Below are 5,290 nucleotides of genomic sequence, written 5' to 3'. Positions count from 1 at the left end.
TAACATCAGCCCAACGTAGTCCAATCAGAGGATTGTCATAAAGGCATTGATTAGTCATATTGTGATATGTATAAAGGTTATAGTGGATCAATAAAGAATTCATCACTCTCGAGCGCAAGAGCTGATAACTCAATTACAGTTTTCTAACGGATGCCAACGACTAAATAAATCTATGGTCATAATAAGATTAAGTTGATGTTCAATCTAATATTATTCAGCCATTGACAGAAGTTAATCCATGTAATTTGAGGAGTCTTAAGGGAGATGTTTTATCTATACCTCAACTTAAAAAAGATATTGTATAACGAAAGAATCAAATCATATAAATAACTATATCACTGACAGGTTAAAGAAGTCACATGTTGACTTCTACTAATCAGGTGGTTATAATGTCCTGTTAGAAGCCAATTTTGATTTGTGTTTGGATGGATGTCAGATCGAAAGCCTAACACAAATTTGGACACTACCAACTTAGTGGTGAGCTTATAAGTCACACAAAAAATCAGTTGATGAACTATGAAGGAGTATGATTATCCAAGTTTGATTCGATCCAAACTTTGGATAGAGAATTTAGAGCCTTGGAAAAGTCGATGAGCCTAAAAGTATATTTTATTATACTTAGGGATATTAGTTAATCATTCTAAAAAGCCAGAGGTGTTTACAAAAAAGGACAGGATTAGATTTATCCAATTAGATCAATCCAAATCTAGATAAATTTAAATTGTGTTGGATAAGTTTTATCCTACTAAATCCTATATTCCATGATTTTAGAATAACTCCAAATTTTATGGGACTTCCCATATTTTAGGATAACTCCAAAATTCATGGGAAAGAAATTAGTGATTTCTTATGGCAAAGTGTTGCCCACATAGGCAAGAATCATGGGTGGGAATTATCTTTTAAAGGTGTATATATACACATTATTTCATGCATTCAAAATTGACATTATTACACTATATTATATTATATACACACAACTCTAGTCGCCGAGAGTAAATTTCCATCCTTCTCATGCACAAAACTATCTTCGGATTCTAACAAGCCTTAAGTATATAGTTAAGCCTCTATTGTTGCTGCTTCATATGGATACTAAGGAATAAACCTACACTTGGTTCTAAAAACATAACTTCTCACATCAGAGAAAGACAAATGAGCCACCTACAAAGGTATATCCTATAAACACCCTATATGTGTTTTATAATATGTTTGTGAATTAATTCTCTACAATGATGATCCAAATTGGGGTTTTTCATTGTGTTTATATGATCAAATTAAAATTTTAAACTATTATTCCACTACTCAAGGTCACAAAATTCTTTATAATAAGATGGCCTTCTTGCATCAATACAACCCTTATTCCATCTTCACAAGCATCTATTTCGATCAAGAATTATTTTGTGAAAAATGGCAAGGCCAAAAGAGAGGCAGTGATCATAGCTTGCTTTAGTCGATCAAAATCCTCTTAGGTTGTAATGATCCACTAGAAAGAGATGGCTTTGAGTAGTTCCAACAACGGCCTTGCTATGTGCCCATAATTCTTAACAAAGTTTTTGGTAGTATCTTATTAGCCCTAAGAAACCCCTTATTTTCACTAACTTGGGAATTGACCAGTCATCCATAACTTTTATCTTGGTTGGATTAGTCTTAACTCTTTGGCCAAAAATGGTATATTTTCAGGTATGAAATCTCAACACATCCAAAAGAGCACTTGCTTCTTTTAACAACCAACTTATTTCCCCTTAGTAACTCTAGTACTATCTCTAAGTGATTAATATGTTCAACTCAATTTTTATTGTAAACCAAGATTTTATCAAAGAAAACTAGCAAAAATTTCCTGAGATGAGCCTTGAAGATTGAGTTCATTAAATCTTAGAACATATGAAGAGCATTCGTTAGGCTGAAAAACATGACAATGAATTCAAAATGCCCCTCTATGTGTCTTAAATGTTATCTTTTCAATGGAGTCAATATGCATCCTTATTTGCGAATATTCGAATCACAAATCAATTTTTGAAAACACCTTGGCTCCTCTTAACTTATCCAACAATTCTTTCACTATAGGAATTGGATATTTATTCTTAATTGTGGATTCGTTTAAACACTTGTAATCAACACACAACCTTCAAGATCCATCATTTTTCTTCACCCATACTATTGGGTTGGCATAAAGATTAGTGTTTGGCCTAATAACTCCTAACTCAAGCATTTCCCTTACCATTTTCTCAATGATATTTTTCTATAGGTTGTTATAAATCTATGGCCTGAGATTCATCAGTTAAATGCCCTTATATGTCCACACAACACAATTAAAAATTAAAAATTTACTCAACAAATTCATAATGACACACAACACAATTATATAAAACTTAAAGCAAATTAAAAATTTACTCAACAAATTCACAATAGCACACAACACAATTATAAAGCACAAAATAAAGAGTAAAAGAAAGAAAGGCTCAAGATTTATAATGGTTCAGAGCAGCCGACCTTCTTCATGTTGTTTTCTTTTGTTTTATGAAGAAAAAAGAAGGGATTGAAAGGGTTTTGGAAGACAAAATAAAAAGAAAAAAAAGGAAGCACTTTGGAAGCAAGACAAGGATGAGGGAGCCAATTTGCAAAGATTGGCTTGAAACAAGATAAAAGATGTTATCCTTGGTATGTTTCATATTTTATGCTTTTGGTTCCTTGGTTCTATGTTATAAATGATGATTTTGAAGTTGAGAAATGTTGTTTTGCTATTTGGAGTATCTATGTGTGTTGATTTGTTCATGGCAAAGAGTTGGATGATATTTACCATTTTACCACTGACTTCGTCCTACGTTTTGATTATCTTATCGGATGAATGATGAGTGCTATTATAACTTCTTGGAAATCTCTTTGAATCCTATTTTCAACTATATACACTTTGTATGAATTAGAGACCGTTTGGACTATTAAATTGTATAAGCAAAAAGACTGTCTTACCAAATAAACAGTAAATGTAGTTTTTGCTATAGATTTCGTCCTACATTTTGATTGTCTTATCTGATGAATCATGAGTACTATTATAGCTTGTTAGAAAGCTCTTTGAATCCTGTTTGCAACTATATATAGGTTGTATAAATTAGAAATCGTTTGGACTGTTAAATATTGTATGAACCAAAAAGACTACTTTACCCAAACAAACAGGAAATACATGTTTTTGCCACTAAATTCATCCCACGTTTTGACTACCTTATCGGATGAATCATGAGGGCTATTATAGCTTTCTGGAAATCTCTTTGAATCCTTGTTCCAATGATATATAGCTTGTATGAATTAGAGACTGTTTGGACTATTAAATTGTATGAACAAAAAGACTACCTAACCAAATGAACAGTCCCGTGGACAGTATTTCACAGTTTTTGGAAAGAAAGAAAGAAAAGGAGGAGAAAAAGGAAAGGAAGAAAGAAAGAAAAGAAAGGAAAGAAAGGAGAGAAAAAGAAAATAAGAAGAAGAAAAGTAAGAAAAGGAATTTGGGGCTCAAGATTCAGGGGTTATCCCGAGAGTATAGTCCGGTGAGTTATAGATAGTTTTAGATGGAAGCAAGATTAGTAAGATATAATGCACGCATTCATGTTATGAACCATGAGGGGGCACTTTACACTACACCGCCTGCAGCAAGGCACATCCATAGTAGGACATAGACCCACAGTAGGATCCCTTCGTAGTAGAGTATAATTCATATTCAAAAATGGTGTAGTGAGAGAAAAAAAAGAGTTTGAGCTTAGAAAAATGTCAAATCCCTATAGTTAGCTTCCAGAAAGTATCAAATAAAAATCAGATGGGACAAAGTATGACCCAAATAGTAAAGAATGAACTAGATTATCCCCTTGATTTCTTATGAAGGTTATGATGTGAGATTGAATACCGAGAGTGAGTGAATAGGAAAAGAGATAGTTTACTTAATTCTTTCCCCTTACTAATTGTTCTTATCTCTCACTTTTTTTCTTTTATGATTGCAGGTACGGGTGATCGAGGTAGCTGTAAGGTAGGGTCAGGTCAATGAAGATAGACCTAGGCCAGGGCTAGTTACCTATGGTTTTTGTTACATACATATGATATTGTTGATTTTTGGCCCTATTCAAATAGTTGTATAATTGTATCTAGGGACATGTATATGATTACTCCATGATCTTAGATGTTTCAGATGAGTTTTAATATGGGATATATACATCTTTTGTTCGTTTCTAGATTTTTAGTTTTCTTAAAATAATTTCTAAACACTTTTAGTGATGCATTCATTTTAAAGTATTTAAAAAAAATAGATGTTTCGAATATTAATTCGTAACATTTTTCCTTCGATGGGTAGTACTTCTGGGGAGGGATGTTACATTTCTTCCAAGCCTCCTATGTCCACATCTTCAAGTAATTGACTTGAGGTTCCATTTATAAAGATAACATTTGTTTACAATAATTTTTGGGATTTCACCCAAACACTTTAGTTGATTCGAGATTATACCCAATACAATAGTTTATCTGAGATATTGTCCAATACAAGTTCAAATATAGAAAATTTACAAGAAAATGCCTTTACAAAGGTTGATACAAAGGTTAAGCACAAATGTTTCTCTCTAATATATGAGTTGTAAGGTCTAGAGAGAAGTTTAGAGGAAAAGAAGAGAGTATGATTTCACATTAATTTTTTCTAACATATTTCAACTCAAAAAAGCTTTAATTTATAATTTTGGATAGCTAGAATAGCTAATATGACAGCTGGATAGAGATTTGTATCCATTTAGCTTTAAAATGGATGTTTTTCTTCTTGAAAAAGCATGATGCACAAGTGTGTGTCATGGATGCATGGGTGTCTCTGACATGTTTTTCTTCCTTTTCAAACGTAGTTAACATTGGTCAAAGCTCTTAACGATCAAATTTTTTTCTTGATATACAACCGAATAGATGTTTATTTAAAATGAATGGTTGTTCCTCCTTTATATGTAAAACCTTTCTAGAATTCTAGAGTTGTGAATATGGAATCGAATAGAGAAATTAATGCGAACTTGAACACATGAAATTTTTCCTATGAATGAGCATTCATGGCTTATGCATGAGCATTAATTGTTTTTGCCTTTGAATTTTTCATGAGATACGATAAGATGTGAACAAGGGAAATTACTCGTGAGATTTTTCTCAAATATACATTAGCATGTTCCATGCTAACACGGTGAGTGCATATTGTTTTGACACTTTGACTATATTAACTTCACTTTAAATTGAACGAGGATGAATGCATGAGGCCTTTTCCTTATATGTGGCTTGTAAAAAGGAT

The 5,290-nt window shown here is 32.4% G+C and overlaps 1 long non-coding RNA gene across 1 annotated transcript; it reads left to right on the top strand.

Annotated features, from left to right (window-relative positions):
- The first annotated feature begins 978 nt into the window (after positions 1–978).
- LOC123212913 lies at positions 979–4,174 on the top strand. Its single transcript, XR_006501633.1, has 3 exons — positions 979–1,166; positions 2,521–2,655; positions 3,984–4,174. It is a non-coding gene; the product is annotated as an uncharacterized LOC123212913 (long non-coding RNA).
- The last annotated feature ends 1,116 nt before the right edge of the window (positions 4,175–5,290 follow it).

Source organism: Mangifera indica, chromosome 4, assembly GCF_011075055.1.
Source record: "Mangifera indica cultivar Alphonso chromosome 4, CATAS_Mindica_2.1, whole genome shotgun sequence".
Classification (NCBI taxonomy): Eukaryota; Viridiplantae; Streptophyta; class Magnoliopsida; order Sapindales; family Anacardiaceae; genus Mangifera; species Mangifera indica.
This window is presented reverse-complemented; position numbering and strand designations above follow the sequence as displayed.